General features: G+C 45.8%; 1 protein-coding gene across 27 annotated transcripts in view; it reads right to left on the reverse strand.

Moving 5' to 3' along the window:
* The window catches only part of PKNOX2 (PBX/knotted 1 homeobox 2), a 658,041-nt gene that overhangs the window by 340,795 nt on the left and 299,391 nt on the right, over positions 1–17,855 (reverse strand). The window lies entirely within an intron of this gene.

Here is a 17,855-nt window from a genome sequence, read left to right on the forward strand (position 1 = left end):
TCTAGCCTCATCAAAATTTAAGCAGCCTCATCTTGCATAATTCCTGAACTTTTCCGTGCATAGGAATATTTGAGACAACGCACTGGGCAATTTTAGAGACCAAATATATATTTGGAGACAGACATGGGAGAGGGGCCATTAGTACTCACTACCACACAGACAGTAATTACTGGAGCCAACTGTCTGCTCTGCCAAAGAACACCAGTTCTCCCAGTCTTCCCGGGGTTTGGGAGAACTGTTCCTTTAAGAAGACTGGGAAGAGCTAGTCTGAACTGGTTGTTATGTTACAGAGGCTCATGTTATGCTACACTGATAATTTGGAACTCAGATTCTGAATGAAGCAGGGCTCTGTCAGATTGCTTGGATCTGAGTGATCACTGAACACCACATCGTACCAGGAGTAAAATGAACTAAGAAAACACTCTGAGTGGAAGAATGGAGCAGTGAAAAGCCCCTCAAACCCTCCCTGGAAATGTGGAAGACCACTGGAGAAGGGTTCAACAGCACTATACTCTGTATCTGCAAGTGTAACCCACACACCTTCTGGGGGTGGCGTTCTGTCCCATCTAGGGGCACCGAGACCATTTAGAGAGAGATTAATGAGTCTGTTCTACAGCCTTAGCTAATGGTCATATGGCTTTTAGCTCCAGAGATCCACCAACGAACGGGGTCTGTTGGCATTACACCAACAGTGGGTAGCCCCAAATGGAGGACAGTCAGCAGGTAGCTTTATTTTTGAGAACAGCTGATTCTGAAGTCCTTGATGCATTTGATAGTTAACTCAGGCAGAGGAGGGTAACCATGAAACGGTATTACAGAAGTCTGAAGAGTACTGTTCTCTATGTGCAAAGGAAATGCAGGAGAGAGTTGGTTTATAACAGACAGTACAAAAACTAAAAGTGAAACCATAGAAGAGTTTGGACTGATCTGAGGCTGGACAGCCCATCTTGCAAGTTTAGGGAACTAACAGAATCCCTGATAACATGCCACATTGTGAATGGGATCTGGGACAAAAAGCTCCAAGAGAGACTACTGGGAGACCCAGAATTAACATTTCACAAGACAATTAGAATTTGCCAAGCAAAGGAAGTTACCTCCCGTAGGGGAGGATCTATTAATGGGGATTCTCTATATCCTAGTAAAGGGGAGATGATAGAAGTTGATAAAGTACAGGTAGGAACTGGAGAGAAACAGTAACATGAAGAACATGACCTTGTCTGTGAAGACTGAGGCAAAAAAAAGCATAGAGTACTTCAGCTTTTTCCACATCATCTGTCACTAGGTTGCCTCCCCCATTCATTAAGAGTCCCACACTTTCCCTGACCACCTTCTTGTTGCTAACATACCTGTAGAAACCCTTCTTGTCACCCTTCATATCCCTTGCTAGCTGCAACTCCAGTTGTGCTTTGGCCTTCCTGATTACTCCCGTGCATGCTCAAGCAATATTTTTGTACTCCTCCCTAGTCATCGGTCCAAGTTTCCACTTCTTGTAAGCTTCCTTTTTGTGTTTAAGTTTACTGAAGATTTCTCTGTTAAGCCAAGCTGGTCGCCTGCCATATTTGCTATTCTTTCTGCACATCGGGATGGTTTGTTCCTGCACCCTCAATAAGGCTTCTTTAAAATACAGCCAGCTCTCCTGGACTTCTTTCCCCCTCATATTAGCCTCCCTGGGGATCCCGCCCATCAGTTCCCTGAGGGAATCAAAGTCTGCTTTTCTGAATTCCAGGGTCTGTATTCTGCAGGTCTCCTTTTTTCTTTTTGTCAGGATCTTGAACTCGACCATCTCATGGTCACTGCTGCCCAGGTTCCCACCCACTTCTACTTCCCCTACCAATTCTTCCCTGTTTGTGAGCAGCAGGTCAAGAGGAACACGGCCCTAGTTGGTTCCTCCAGCACTTGCACCAGGAAGTTGTCCCCAACACTCTCCAAAAACTTCCTGGATTGTCTGTGCACTGCTGTATTGCTTTCCCAGCACATATCTGGGTGATTGAAGTCCCCCATGAGAACCAGGGCCTGTGATTTGGAAAACTTCTGTTAGTTGTCCAAAGAAAGCCTCATCTACCTCATCCTCCTGATCTTCACTAGCGCTTTCATGCCCGGACCGTCTTGCTGTGGGCAAGCGCCCCTTCTCCATTTTCTTGTGCCGCTTGTGAGGCACCAGCAAGTGGGAGTAGTGCTGGGCTGGCTGAGTGGGCTTCAGTGCCAGAGAATGACGGTTCCGAGGGGCGCTAGGTACACAGTCCTTCCTCGGCACCATAGTTTCTCTAAGTGAGGACAGCACACTCCACACTGAAGTGCTGGGTGCCGGATCTGAGTGGCCCGGGGCCGGTTGGGGATGAAGAGCTGCTTCCATAAGCAGTTGCTTCAGTCTAAAGTCCCTCTCCTTTTTGGCCCTACGGTGAAAACCTTTGCATATCCTGCAGTGATCGGTCTGATGGGTTTCGCCCAGGCACTTTAAACAGAAGTCATGTGGATCGCCTTTTGGCATGGGTTTGTGGCAGGACCCACACAGCTTGAAACCCTGGGTCCGAGATATGTCCCAGTCCCGCTGAAGGGAACTGTGTGGGGGGGAGGAAACACCAACAAAAACTTAATAACTAATTTAAAGTACTACACAAACACTAATTCTAATCTAACTATTTATAGAAATTGAACAAGAGAGTCCACTAAGGGAATGCTTGCTGAGGCAAGAGAAAGAACGTAGCTCCAATGACCTCGGCACCGTCATTCTCTGGTAAGAAGGAACTGAAGAGGCGGCGGGTCGGCAGGGACCTATATACATTGCCATGAAGGTGCCACTCCAGGGGATTCCACAGCCAACCCAACGGGTACCACTAGCGGAAAAATCTTCAGACAACTGTGCTCGCGGCACGCGCACGTCTACTTGAAATTGACATGAGCAAGCACTTCAAGAAGAACCGAGTAGGCATGGCAGGATGGATTCAGCGTAGGCTGGTCACCAGAGTATGTATCCAAGATCTTCTTGGGGCAGCTAGCCCACGAGGAAGCCTGTGTCACCCTGTCTACATTACTGTTGTTGCATTGGGCTTGGTCTACCCACGCTACAACTACACCTTTTTTTATTTTTTGCCATGTAGATGTACCCTCAGATGTCTAGGAGACAAATGAGATTTTAGCTCCCAAAATGACTGACTGGCTGAACAGGCAATAATGCAGAACTGGTTTAGACCTTGCGCCTTGTCTCCCTGGATGGCGTTGACAAGTAATGGGCATTTCTTTTGTGTAAATGGATCAGGCAGGAGGATAGCTGAGAGCGGTACAAAGGGTGGAAGTAGGATCAATTGGATGAAGTGAGCCACAAGAAATGTAAACATTCCTAATAGCGAGAACAATTAAGCCATGAAAAGGCGACCCAAGGGCACTGCAGGAAAAGTCCCATTGTTTAGCTCATTAACACTAATCTATACAAAGTAGCAGGGCTGGCCTTAGGGAAAATGACACCCTGGGCAATCTTGTATTTTGCCCCCCTCCCGTAACCCCTGGCCCCCACGGGCTCCCTGGGCTTCCCCCGCCCTCCCCCTCCCCATCACCTCTGGGCCCCGCTGCCTCCCCCAGTGTTTAATTTGCATTGAAAGATGTCAGAGCTCAGCCCTTGCACAAATTAAGGCCTGGCAAGGCAGCCTGATACCGGCGGGTGCTGACTGGGCACCCAGCTCTGAAGGCAACGCCACTGCCAACAGCAGCACAGAAGTAAGAGTGACATGGTATATGGTGTATTGCCACCCTTACTTCTGCGCTGCTGTTGTGGCTTGTGGTGCCTGGTGCTTGGCACGTGGCTCAAGGTGGGCTTTGCGCTGTCACACAGGGGCTGCATCGTGGCCACTTCTGGCTCACCGGGGCACCATTTCAGATTTTGGGGGATGGGAGGAAACTTTAACTGTGATTCCAAGGACTACTTAAGCACCTGAAAACGCTAGGGTTTTTTTTGTTTTTTTTTTGCAGATAATAACTTAGGAATTAGCCTGCAGGAGCACTGTATCTAATCGTTATATAAAGAAAGAAAAATATATACAAACTCCAGTTAAAACCATGTTTAAAGTTTATATGTAAATTTAGAACAATCAGGAGATAATACGGCAAGATATTCCCAATCCCAAGACTTGAGGTATCAATTCTGGAGCTTTAACACAGATATCAGAAACACACATTTGATACTTTCTCTCTACTGAAGATAGTGTGCAAATAAAAATAAATAAAATCTGCTTATGTCATAACTATAAAGGGAAGGGTAACAGCCCTCCTGTGTACAGTACTATAAAATCCCTCCTGGGCAGAGACTCCAAAATCCTTTTCCCTGTAAAGGGTTAAGAAGCTCAGGTAACCTGGCTGACACCTGACCCAAAGGACCAATAAGGGGACAAGATACTCTCAAATCTTGGGGGGAAGGCTTTTGTTTGTGCTCTTTGTTTTGGGGGGAGTTCGCTCTTGGGACTAAGAGGGACCAGACATCAATCCAGGCTCTCCGAATCTTTCTGAACAAGTCTCTCATATTTCAAACTTGTAAGTACAGCCAGGCAAGGCGTGTTAGGTTTATCTTTGTTTTCTCAACTTGTAACTGTACCTTTTGCTAGGGTGTTTACCTCTGTTTGCTGTAACTTTGAACCTAAGGCTAGAGGGGGTTCCTCTGGGCTCTTTAAGTTTGATTACCCTGTAAAGTTATTTTCCATCCTGAGTTTACAGAGATGATTTTTACCTTTTTCTTTAATTAAAAGCCTTCTTTTTAAGAACCTGATTGATTTTTCCTTGTTCTGAAATCCAAGGGGATTGATCTGGACTCACCAGGAATTGGTGGGGGGAAAGGAAAGGGGGGGGGAATGATTAATTCCTCCTTGTTTTAAGATCCAAGGGGTTTTGGATCAGTGTTCACCAGGGAGTTGGTGGAAGAGTCTCTCAAGGCTACCCAGGGAAGGGAGTTAGCCCATTGGGAGTGGTGGCAGCGGACCAGATCTAAGCTGGTAGTTAAGCTTAGAAGTTTTCATGCAGGCCCCCACATCTGTACCCTAAAGTTCAGAGTGGGGAAGGAGCCTTGACAGCTCAAAATCTGTTTACTTTCTCCAACAGACACACACTGTGTTACTGCCATTATCTACTCTATTTTAGTCAATTGTTTTTGACTCCACAAAAAACACACTTAATTTTAACATGGGTGATTACAGTTCTTTTCTCTTTTATTAAGAAAGGGAATTTATTTTTCTAATTATTTTGGCATTTATGTTTACTGATCACAATCATGTACGTGACTCACTAGTGTTTGACTCCATCATTGCTATTGGTATCATAGTTGGAACTGCATCTATTTTTATGCAAATTTTAAGTTATTTTACAGATATAACTAAAAATACAATTTGGAAATAAGCAACCTTCATCTGCCCAGTGTCTAAAATTATGTTTTTAGCTAATGTTTTTTCAGCTGGCAATGCTAAGCTAAAGTTACAATCAAATAATAGAATCCTTCTATAATGTAACACTTTAAATAATGAATGACAAAGCACAATATGATAATAAAAGTAATAATGATAATTACTCCAGCCAGGACAGATTAGGTATTTTAGAACTCACTACTCAAAGAATTCAATTTAAGCATAAGAGAGAAATAAAATTATGAAATGCATAGATCAGTCAAAAAATAAAATAACAGCACTTTGAAATAATAAAATTACAGAGCATATATGTGCATTGCAGGAAGTACCAAGAAGTAACAACAACAATAATACAAGTATCTGTTGGGGGTTGAGTGTGAAAGAAACAATGTGTGTGTGTGTGAGTGTGTGAGAGAGAGAGACAGTGTGTGCGTGTACGCATGTGAGAGAGAGTGTGTGTGCGTGAGAGAGACTGTATGTGCACGTGTGTGCATGTGCGAGAGAGACTGTGCGTGCCTGTACGCATGTGAGAGAGAGAGTGTGTGCATGTGCGAGAGAGACAGTGTGTGCATGTGCGAGAGAGAGAGAGAGTGTGTGCATGTGCGAGAGAGAGTGTGTGCATGTGCGAGAGAGTGTGTGCATGCGAGAGAGAGAGAGACAGTGTGTGCATGCGAGAGTGTGTGCATGTGCGAGAGAGAGAGTGTGTGCATGCGAGAGAGAGAGAGAGACTGTGCCATGTGCGAGAGAGAGACAGTGTGTGTGCGCCTGTGTGAGAGAGACTGTGCGTGTTAGAGAGGCAGAGACCGAGTGTGTGTGCTGGGGGAGCGTATGGGAGACAGAGCGCTGCGCCTTTACGCAGAGCAGCCCTCACCAGTCTGAAGGCAGCAGCCACCAGCAGCTCACTTCTGACCCCTGTCCCCACTCCTCCCCCGCGCTGTGGAGATGGGGGACATGGGCGGGGGGGAGGGGGACACCCTGACTTAACCCCCCTACTTCTCCCCCCCACTCTGCACAGCAAACAGGAGGCTCCTGGGAACAGCTGGCCAATGGGGCTCCAAGGCAGGGGGCAGGAGCAGCAGGGGGAGGGGCATTCCTGATCCAGAGGCACCCCGCTTCTAACGGCACCCCGGGCTTTCACCCAGTTCGCCCATATCAAAGGCAAACTGCAAAGGAGTAAATGACTACACAAGCCTTAGAAATTACTCTGTAGGGAATCAGCCACGTAGCTAGATAAGCTAATGAATCTTTTTCATCTCTAGTTTCTATGATACTGTATATTCATGGTTTGAATGCCATACGATGTCATGATTTATGTCATTACTATTTTTGCTGTGCCTAATCTGTACAACGCCACATAAATTTTCCATTCATTGATATTTGCTATAAATTGCAAATGTTAGCTTCTTGTGAAAGCTTCACAAGAAAGGCGAAAATTATATATTAAAATAAAAGATATCTGTGAAGAGCCTTCTCCTTTCTTGGGTGAAAGTGAAGGAGCAGACTGACGGCACATTTTGGTGCTTCCACTTACTAAAATAATTAGCAAGGTTTATCTCTGTATTTTAATTGTGAAATACAAATACTTAAAACAGAACGTGTAATTGCTGACCTTTGTAACCCCCATTTTCTTCTCTGCATGTGTCACAAAGTGAGGATGGGAGGATGAAAAGAAGATGAAGAGAAATGTTTGTAGAAATCTGATAATTTAACTCATATAGCTGTTTTGCCTTTCTATCTTGGTGGGTCCTGCGCTTATCGGTGGATTTTCTTTCCTCAGCGATTCACCATGTGGGTTGGGGAACAGCCCAGAGACCTTCCCCTCTGGAAGAACCCACAGTCCAGGTCAATTGGGAGGTTTGGGGGGAACCCTGGCCCACCCTCTACTCCGGGTTCCAGCCCAGGGCCCTGTGGACTGCAGCTGTCTATAGTACCTCCTGTAACAGCTACATGACAGCTACAACTCCCTGGGCTACTTCCCCGTGGCCACCTCCAAACACCTTCCTTATTCTCACCACAGGACCTTCCTCCTGATAACACTTGTGCTCCTCAGTCCTCCACTAGCACACCCTCTCACTCTCAGCTTCTTACACCTCTTGCTCCCAGCTCCTCACACTCACATCACAAACTGAAGTGAGCTCCTTTTTAAAACCCAGGTGATTAGCCTGCCTTAATTGATTCTAGCAGCTTCTTCTTAATTGGCTCCAGGTGTCCTAATTAGCCTGCCTGCCTTAACTGGTTCTAGCAGGTTCCTGATTACTCTAGTACAGCCCCTGCTCTGGTCACTCAGGGAACAGAAAACTACTCATCCAGTGACCAGTATATTTGCCCTCTACCAGACTCCTGTACCCCACTGGTCTGCGTCTGTCACAATACGTTTAACAGCATTGCCCCAACCAACTGTACTTAACAAAGTTGACAACTTTGAAAAAGTAAGTTCCTGTAAGACTATTTTTGCCTCCACCGACAGACAACTTTTGGGAATTCATCACTAATGTGGGCTAGCCCACTTATTTAATCAACAAGATAATTCAGGTAATTTGCTAGATTTCTTTTTACAACAAAAGTTGGGTGTCCTGTTGACTATAAAACTTCAGGTTAAGAAGCTGAGCTCCCCACTCTCACAATATCACAGGATGCACAATTACCACTCGCTTCATCCCTGTTTGCAGTGGGTTAATGGCTAATATCACAACAAAACAATATAGCTTCTTCAGCGCCCAAGGAAAATCAGTGATGCAAAATAATGGGTCAATATATATGCCACATGGCTGAACATCTGAATATACAAAAACAATGAATTACAGCTCACTTTATTAATCTCCTATGATAGCTGGGTTCATTTTTCCTCTCTGAGTAACAAGATGCTTACAGACAAGCTTTGCTAGTTGTAACACCAGCTATTCAAACAATGTATAGTGGTGGATAATATGTTAGTGATTCTACTACTAAGCCTAATGTCACAGAGTAACTAGCTCTTTTGAGGGAAAATGGGTCCTACCACACCTGTGCCAAAATTAATCAGCTGTTTCCCAGCCTAAGGAGGCAAGTGATTGGACACCTGGGCCTTATAAGAGGGCTGAGGGCGTGGGCAGGATTCTGTGGAAGGTCCGAGTTTGGGTCTACAGGGGAACTGGTACTTCAGGGGAACCAGTCTAGGGCTAGCACTCTACCCCCGAATGGAGAAATATACTCTCAAAGGGAGCCCAGAAAGGGGCTGGGAATAGGGCCCAGAGAACAGGTTGAAGAGAAGCCCCAAACAGCAGAAGAACCTTTTTTGGCTGTTGGGCTTTTTAATTTGGACTTCTTGTTTTGGGACTTAGCCAGGGGATTAATACGTATCTCTAGAACTGACTGGTGTGTGTGTTGAGCCAAGGAGACCCACCTCAGGGGAGGGAAACCGAGGCAGGGAGTGTTAGAAGGCAGCCATGCCCTACGACACCTCAGTTTCAGGGGTTTATGACTTATGGTCTAAGGATTTGTATTGGGCGGGATCTTGTCGGTGTTTTAGACTGAATGGGAGACCTTTTTAAACAATGGGGAATGGATGAGCGGGGCTGGTCATTTATCGACAGCACAGTGCACTGCTGCACACTTCAGGGATTTGCCGTGGGGGCCAAAGCTCTGGATCTGCAAGCTGTGGAGACAGCAAAGTTGGCCTCTGATGAAAGGCAGCAGCTACTGATAACTAAGCAATGAGAAAGATCTAACTCCTCGTGAAGGGCTGCGGAGCACGTTGCAGCCGGTTCTCCGAGTGGTGCAGTCCGGCCTTGAGTGGCAGTTTCACCTTGAGAGCTCAGTGGACAGTGGGGGGAAATTATTCAAACATCTCAGTAAATCTAATTGGCCATGTTCCAACCTGTTTAAATTGGCCTCTTGCAAACAACCCTGCAAGTGACTTTTTATTCAGATAAAAGTGCTGAGAAAAACAAATGCTGGCCCAATAACTGACACCTGTTTCAAACAGCCATAGCAGGGTGACCACAGAAACAAAGGGCCAGAAATGAGAGAGACGTTCTACTTTGAAAAGTGACGCTTTGAGAATGGCAGCTTCTCCCTTTACTGATGTGCTCCTGGTATGGATACAGCATCAGATCTCCTGATCGGAAGGGATAATATTAATCGCCATTGCTTCTCACTCCAGTTTAGCCAACGCAACAAAGAGGAAAGGAGCTAGATTCTATTTCTTATTGCGTATCAATATGTAAACATTTCTTCCAAGTTTCCATACAATGTTGATCAATTACAACTGTGCAAACCACTCAAGTGTATGGGCATGCATAAGTGTGACAGAGAATAATTTGATGAAAACCCTTAACAGCTAAGACTATGCAAAGCCCCTGGCCAGAGCCCAGGCGCAGATTAAATTAAATGGACCATACAAGAGCTGGGCACATCCTAGCCAGCTAGGACCATATGTGTACATGTTACATGCAATTACTCTGTGTGAATGTGGTGACAAAGAAATCATTTTAAATGTGACCCCAGCCTATAGGATTACATGATGTCTACCAGTTACATCTTAGGAAACACCTGACTAGAGTGCCCAAGCCCCCCCCGCCCTCCCAAAAAATGGGGACGGGGATTAAAATGTCCTAAAATTCTCTGATCCTGCCAACCCTATTCCACTAAACTCCAAAAAATGTTCCCACCTGCTCCCTAAGGGAGTCAAAGACTTTATTACAGTTCTAGCAATCCTATCAGGAAACAGACAAGGCCATGTTACTAAAGTGACAAGTTACACTGCGGTAATAGGGATCGACAGTGAATATGTGCTGTGAATAGGGTTGCCAACCCTCCTGGTTTCGCCAGGAGGCTCCCGGAATCAGGCCCTATCTCCGGGAGGCTACTGAAGCCAAACCAGGAAATTCAGGCGCTGAAAGTGTGACGGAGCACCAGAGCTAAGACAGGGTCCCTGCCTGCCCGGGGTCCGCGCTGCTCCCGAAAGCAGCTGGCATGTCCCTGCGGCCCCTGGGGGAGGGGGGGACCACAGGCGGCTCCACACGCTGCCCCTACCCCCAGCACTGACTCCACGGCTCACATTGGCTGGGAACTGCGGTGGCGGTGTTTGCAGGCACGGGCAGCATGCAGAATCCCCTACCCCCCTAGAGGCAGTAGGAACATGCCAGCCACTTCTGGGAGCCCCTCACCCCCTCCTGCATCCCTACCCCAGCCTGGAGCCTTCTCCTGTACCCAAAATCTCTCCCAGAGCCTGCACCCCACACCCCCTCCTGCACCCCAACCTCCTGCCCCAGGCTCAGCCCAGAGCCCCCTCACACACTCCGAACCCCTCTGCCCCAGGCCAGAGCTCACACCCCCTCACGCACCCCAACCCCCTGCCCCTGCCTCATGAAAGTGAGTGAGAGTGGGGGAGAGCAAGCGACAGAGAGAGGGGGGATGGAGTGAGCAGGGCAGGGGCTTGGAGAAAGGGCAGGGCAGAGGCGGGGCCTCAGAGAAGGGGTGGAGTGGGAGCGGGGCATGGGTGTTTGGGTTTGTGTGATGAGACAGTTGGCAACTCTAGCTGTGAACAGAGCCTACAAACATCCAGTGATCTGAAATAAGTCCATATGAAGTGTTCAATATTTTCGAATAATGAACAAATTCTTAAAAATCAAAGGCTGAAAATCATCCGATTGTTGGCAAAGAAAGTTGGATTAGGAGTGAGAAAAGGGAGCCCTTGAGAAATCCCTTCCAGTACAGAGAGAGAGAGTCGCAGCCACCAGGAGCTGAATACACAGACAGGACTAAATTTGCTTGTTAAGTTGGGTGCGTTCTTGGAACTCAGAACCTGACGCTTTAATAAAACAAGCAATTTGTGATACCCATTTTTACTCATTCAGAAACCAATATCCAGGTGACCACAGTCTTTTGTTTTAGCATTGGCAGCTGTGTGGGGCAGGGTTGAGCATTAAATTAAATTAAATAAATTAATGGAGATATTCTATCTATCTATTCTATCTCCTAGAACTGGAAGGGACCTTGAAAGGTCATCAAGTCCAGCCCCCTGCCTTCACTAGCAGGACCAAGTACTGTTTTTGCCCCAGACCCCATTACAGAGGACCTTCCCCAGTCAGACTGCTCCTTCTAGCTAGCCTTGCCCTTAAAGGACACTTTCAACATGTTTAGGCTGAAAATTTTACTTTTGTGTATTTTCATTCAAGAAGTTGAACTTTCCCCTCTCTACCCTACTAAGAACAGAGGTAGATACATTCTGGGATGTAAGTGAAGCCAACACTGTTTAACAGCAAATCAAATGTTTTTCCACTCTCCCTCTCCTTTCAGTCCATGTCCTGATAGAGTCTAGGATTAAAGTTTCTGATAGGGCTGTCAATTAATTGCAGTTAACTCACACGATTAACTCAAAAAAATTGTCTTGCTCAAGAGTGTGAAAAAATACCCCCCTGTGCGCTGCAAATTTCAGCACTGTAAAGTGCCAGTGTAGACAGTGAACCAGTGCTGGGAGCCACCCAGCTACGCTGGAGGTGGGTTTTTTAGAGTGCTGGGAAAGCTCTCTCCCAGAGCTATGCTGCGACTATACAAGCCACATTAAAGCGTTGCCGTGGCAGCCACATTGCCAGTGAAGACGTTCCCTCAGATGATGAAAATGAACATGCGTCAGTCTGCACTGCTTTGGATTGTTATCAAGCAGAACCCATCATCCGCATGGAAACATGTCCTCTGGAATGGTGGTTGAAGCATGAAGGGACATATGAATCTTAAGCGCATCTAGCACGTAAATTCCTTGCAACGTCAGCTCCAACAGTGCCATGTGAACGCCTGTTCTCACTTTCAGGTGACATTGTAAACAAGAAGCAGGCAGCATTATCTTCTGCAAATTGTAACCAACCTTGTTTCTCTGAGTGACTGGCTGACCAAGAAGTAGGACTGAGTGGACTTGTAGGCTCTAAAGTGTTCTTGTTTTATTTTTGACTGCAGGATTTTTTGTACATAAGTCTACATTTGTAAGTTCAACTTTCATGATAAAGAGATTACACTACAGTACTTGTATGAGATGAACTGAAAAATACAATTTTTTCATTTTTTACAGTACAAATATTTGTAATAAAAATAAATATAAAGTGAGCACTGTACACTTTGTATTCTGTGTTGCAACTGAAATTAATATATTTGACAATGTAGTAAACATCCCAAAATATTTAAAATAAATGGCATTCTATTGTTGTTTAACAGCATGCATAATCGCGCTATTAATCGCAAATAATTTTTTTAATCGCGCGATTAATCGCGATTGCTTTTTTTAATCACCTGACAGCCCTAGTTTCTGATTGACTTCTTTTTTGCTTCTGTACATCTCTCCCAGTGTCTGTGTGGGTTAACACCAATGGGCCATATTCTGCTCTCAGTAACACACATGCAAACTCATGACTTCAATTGAATTGCATGGGGTAAATTGAGAACAGCATACTTTGTACTTTGCATATGCCTTCTTCAGCATATGTTTGTTTGTGGGGGGAAGGGGTGCAGGAATAAGGTCTAGAAGACCTGCATGTTACCAGTTTGTTTCATATGTTAAAGACTACTCATCTGCTTAGAACTGGTAACTAGCAAGTGAGCAGTAATAGAGCATTGCAATATTCTGCTGACATGTTTGAAGATGAAGGCTAATCCTTTCAAGATGTATGTTTGTAATACAGAACCTAGTTAGAGGCAAGCAAATCTCCTTTGGAGTTGGTTCTTTCTCCATTTCCAACTACTTCCCCCCACCACTATAGAGGATACAACAGGCACCTCCATCAGCAAAGTTATTGATTTACTCCCTCTTCGAGCACTTCTGAGAGCTCTGTGCCCTGCACTACTTCTTGGTTTTAGTTGCCTCATTGAAAACAGCTTGGTTTTCCTTGTAAAATGCAAAAATCCCAAACAAAAAGTGTTTTAAAAAATGGAAGATGCAGTGAGACTTCCAAAAATGTCTTGCACCTCTTTAGCACATGGGCTGCCTGGTCCAGATAATCAAAGACATTTAGGTACCTAACTCCCATGGGAATTAGGTGCCTAAATACCTTTGAGGATCTAGGCCTCTGTGCCCACAGGACCTAGGCACTGAACTAGCTGATTATAGCATCAATGATTTGTTATTAAATTAACATTCAAACAATAAATTGTAACAGAAGCTGTTTAGTCAACTGCTCCCATTTCAAACCCTCTCTAGTTGCATGTTTACAGGGAAGTTAGAAGTCTGAATCAGCAGCCATATTTACAGCTTTTTACATCCTATCAGAAAAAAAAACTACCAATTTTAAGAGCCAAATTATATCGCTACTGTACAAACCTTCAAGCAATCAGGGAGTCACAAATAATTTTGAAAGCCTGTAATTATAGTTTATGTTTACTATATTTTCTTTTTCATTTTCTCCAAAAAGATAAGCCATAAAATGTGTGTGTAGGGGATACAGATGTGACCTATACTCACAATAGCGAGGGAATTCCAAGCAAAGAATCTGTGAATTGCCAAGTCCTGAGAAAAGTGCATGAAATTGTGCACAAGCCATGCAGCTCTTCCCGGCCACGAGCACAATGACACAATTAGTGGTGGAACATCAACTGGGACATTCAGCCTAAACCCTGAATTGCTTGACTGTTTGGTTTCAGGCAGGGTCCCAATTTCATTTCACTAGTTTTCTGGAGTTCAAGAAAACATAATTTCCTAGTTCACCTCTGCTTTGAAAAGTGTATCTTCTCCCCACCCTCACCCCGTGTTCTCTAAACACAACACTGGATTAAACACACAAATGTTCAAGCCTCTGGGTTTCTAAAATGAGCTAAAATGTCCCTAACTAATCTGCAGTTTTCACTGACATTGTGAAGATTCTGTCTTTGCTGAGAACCTTCTGATCTAGCAGCCCCATCACTGGAACAAAAGGAAAATTTCGGGCTGATGGTGGCTATTGGGCTAATCATATTTGTATTTTAAATCACTGTAATTTTTTCTCCAGTTTCTGCTAGGAGTTCTCATCATAAGGCCTGATTCAACAAAGTTCTTAGGCATGTGCTGAACTTTAAGCATATGAGGCAGCCCCAATGACTTATAGATTCATAGATTCATAGACTCTAGGACTAGAAGGGACCTCGAAAGGTCACCGAGTCCAGTCCCCTGCCCTCATGGTAGGACTGAGTAGACCATCCTTGATAGACATTTATCTAACCTACTCTTAAATATCTCCAGAGATGGAGATTCCACAACCTCCCTAGGCAGTCTAGTGTTTAACCACCCTGTCAGTTAGGAACTTTCCCCTAATGTCCAACCTAAACCTCCCTTGCTGCAGTTTAAGCCTATTGCTTCTTGTTCTATCCTTAGAAGCTAAGATGAACAAGTTTTCTCCCACCTCCTTATGACACCCTTTTAGATACCTGTAAACTGCTATCATGTCCCCTCTCACTCTTCTCTTTTCCAAACTAAGGCAAGTGCTTAAAGTTAGCCACATGCCCCGATCCCTTGCTGTCTCAGGGCCCTGGTTTCTCTCTTGGTGAGTCTTAGGTAATTCCTTAGGGCTAGATTTGACCTGGCTTGAACACCCACAGAGGGGAACAGGGCATGCAAGAGTCACAAGTTGTGCACCTGCTGGCCCCCGCTCTGGAGCGGGCGGGTGGGGAGTGATGGGGAATGGTTGGAGTCTTGGCTCCATCCCTTTCAGTGTGCTGGCCAATACAATGGAGCTGGTGCAGGAGGGCTCATAATTGGCTGCAGATCTAGGTCATTGCTACCACCCAAGTAGGGAGGGAATTGTGCCTCAGAGCCTCTCTAGGGCACAGGACTTCCAGGGGCTACTCTAGGGCATGCAGCATACAATCTCTGCCCCCATTGTTCAGGGCACTGTCCAAAGGAACAATCAAGTCCTTGGGCCAGATGGGACCAAGGAAGAAAGACATCATCCCGAGAAATCTAGCCAGCAGGGTCAACTGGAACACTGTAGCCAGTCTCCTATGAATGGAACTGGAAAAGAATCTTCAAGTATGGGGGGTTCCTCTCTGGGAATTAGCCCTGTCTCCTGAGTCACTTAGTTCCAACAAAGAAGGGGCTAATTGACTACTTGACATAATTTTATAAACACAAAGTATAATAAACATGATGTCACCTTTCCTCAGGTTAAAATGTTTCATGAATTTGTAGAAAAAAATAGAAACCATCACTTACATCTTACTAAAGAGCCAGATTTGATTAGAAATTGACCTACTCCATTGTGAAATCTGGCATAGCACGGTAACACAAAATGGCATTCCCCTTAATCCTGACATCGTTTGGTGGAGGCTATGATTCATAGATACCAAGGCCACAAGGGACCATTGTGATCTTCTAGTCTGACCTCCTGCATAACACAGATCAGAGAACTGCCCCAAAAATAATTCCAACAGCACATCTGGAAGGCCTAACCTCTGATTAGGTCTCATAGAGGGGCCTGCAAAATATAATTTTCTCATTACTTTATGTGGTTTATTAGAAGAAATTTTTAAAACATTACTGAGGCAAGAAGGTTCTGTGAAAAGAGAGGGATACAGAAGCCTTTGGACTTTGCTCTGGATCAAGGTAAGTTTTATATCTGATTAAAAGAACAGAAAAGGATTTTCTCCCAAGATGCTCAGACCCTAATATTTCCTAGTTAACAAGAGACAGGCCAGAGAGATGGCAGACGTTCATGTTTTAAGAAAAAAACATGCATAGTTTGGAGCAACAGCAGTTTTGTTTCTTCTGTCTAACTGTGGGGTTATATTAAGACAAAGGTTTTGTAGGGAGTATCAGGGTCATCCCTAGCCATTATGGTGCCCTACGTAGCCCCCCCACAGGGGCGCTATGTGGAGCCCCAGACCTCCGCGGGGTGTGGGGGGGGGGGCTGGCTTGGGGGGCAGGGGGAACTGCCCCTCAGCACGAGCTGGTGGAGTGGGTTGGGGCCAGGTCCCTCCACTGCCTGCTGCCTGGTGAGTCCAGGGCAGGCCCGACTCCACATTCACGGGGCGACAGGAAGTGGAGTGACATGGCCCCAGCCCGCTCCGCACTGCTCCGCTTGCACTCACCGGCGGCGCGGCTGCGAGCCAGGGGAGCGGAGCAGGCTGGGGCCGGATTGCTCCACTTACCGCCACTGGTGAGTGAAGGCCCGGCCCCTGCTGCAGTCCTCAGGGGAGTGGAGGTGGGGCTGGGGCAGAGCAGGGGCGGGGGGTTTGGGGAAGAGGTGGAGTGGGGGCGGGGCTGGGGTGGAGCAGGGAGAGGGACCATGGGGAAGAGGCGGAGCAGGGGCTGGAGCAGCATGCAGCTGCATAGGGCACCAGGAAATTTGGTGCCCCAAATTTCCTGGTGCCCAGTGCAGCTGCGTACTTTGCGTATGGGTAGGGACGGCCCTGGGTAATATGACGCTGCACCCCGTATTCTTCACAGCGCTATTATTATGATATGATTATGGCATAATTATGATGCATTTTGTACCAGACAAGTCATGTAACTGTCATTGAAAAAGTTATGATTTGCTGAATGTGATTACCCTATTTCTATGCATGTATCATTTTTGTATCTAAAGTTAGGAATATTGACTACGTGTCTGTATTTCAAATGTGCTTACTCTGGGTGACACCCACAGCTAGCCATTCAAGTACAACAATGAAGAAGCCAGACAGTGCTGATGGCCCATCAGCAAAGACAATGAACCCTGGAAGAACTTAACCTTCCTGTGAACATTCCAGACAGCCTGTAAGTAACGGCTGTTATGACTCAGCAAGGTATGCAAGGGCATGTGACCAGGCCACATGACTCTGGACTCCATCTTGGGATGTCTGTATTTTTCCACAAACTGGTCTGGGAACCGAGTTTTGAAACAAAGGGTTCCCGTCATATGCTAAAGCTATATAAGGCCAGGAGTGACATCATGTGTTGTTCTTCACCCCCCACACAAGAAAACTCCTGGAAACACCTCAGGAACAACAGACTGAACCGGGGGAAGTGCTGGACCCAGGCTAAAGGGATTTCTAGCCTGTGTATGAAAAACTTGGGGATTCCAAACTGCAAAGCAAGTGCAGTTTCCACCTTAAGAATCTGCAGCCTGCTTGTACCATCACTCAGGTGAAAAACTACTAATGCATCTTCAATCTAGTATGTTAAGCTTAGTTTGCGATTGTCTTTATTTGCTAGGTAATCTGCTTTGATCTGTTTGCTATCCCTTATAATCACTGAAATCTATCTTTTGTTGTTAATAAACTTATTTTATGTTTTAATTTAAACTCAGTGTGCCTCTAAGTGAAGTGTCTGGGGGAAAATCTCAGCTTGGTTTAACGCAGGCTTGTTGCATTTCCTCTCCACATTGAGGGGGAGGCGAACTGGATAATACATTCATACTGGTTGAGGTTTGGACCAGAGCAGGACGGTACAGCTGTGGGGTCCTAGGCTGGGAAGCTGGTGGTTATTTTGGCTGTAGCCTCTCTATTGTTGGTTTATGCAGTGGCTGGTCAGACAGCATGTAACTGCAGCTCAGTGTG

The sequence above is a fragment of the Chrysemys picta genome, chromosome 16 (assembly GCF_011386835.1).
Source record: "Chrysemys picta bellii isolate R12L10 chromosome 16, ASM1138683v2, whole genome shotgun sequence".
In the NCBI taxonomy this organism is placed as follows: Eukaryota; Metazoa; Chordata; order Testudines; family Emydidae; genus Chrysemys; species Chrysemys picta.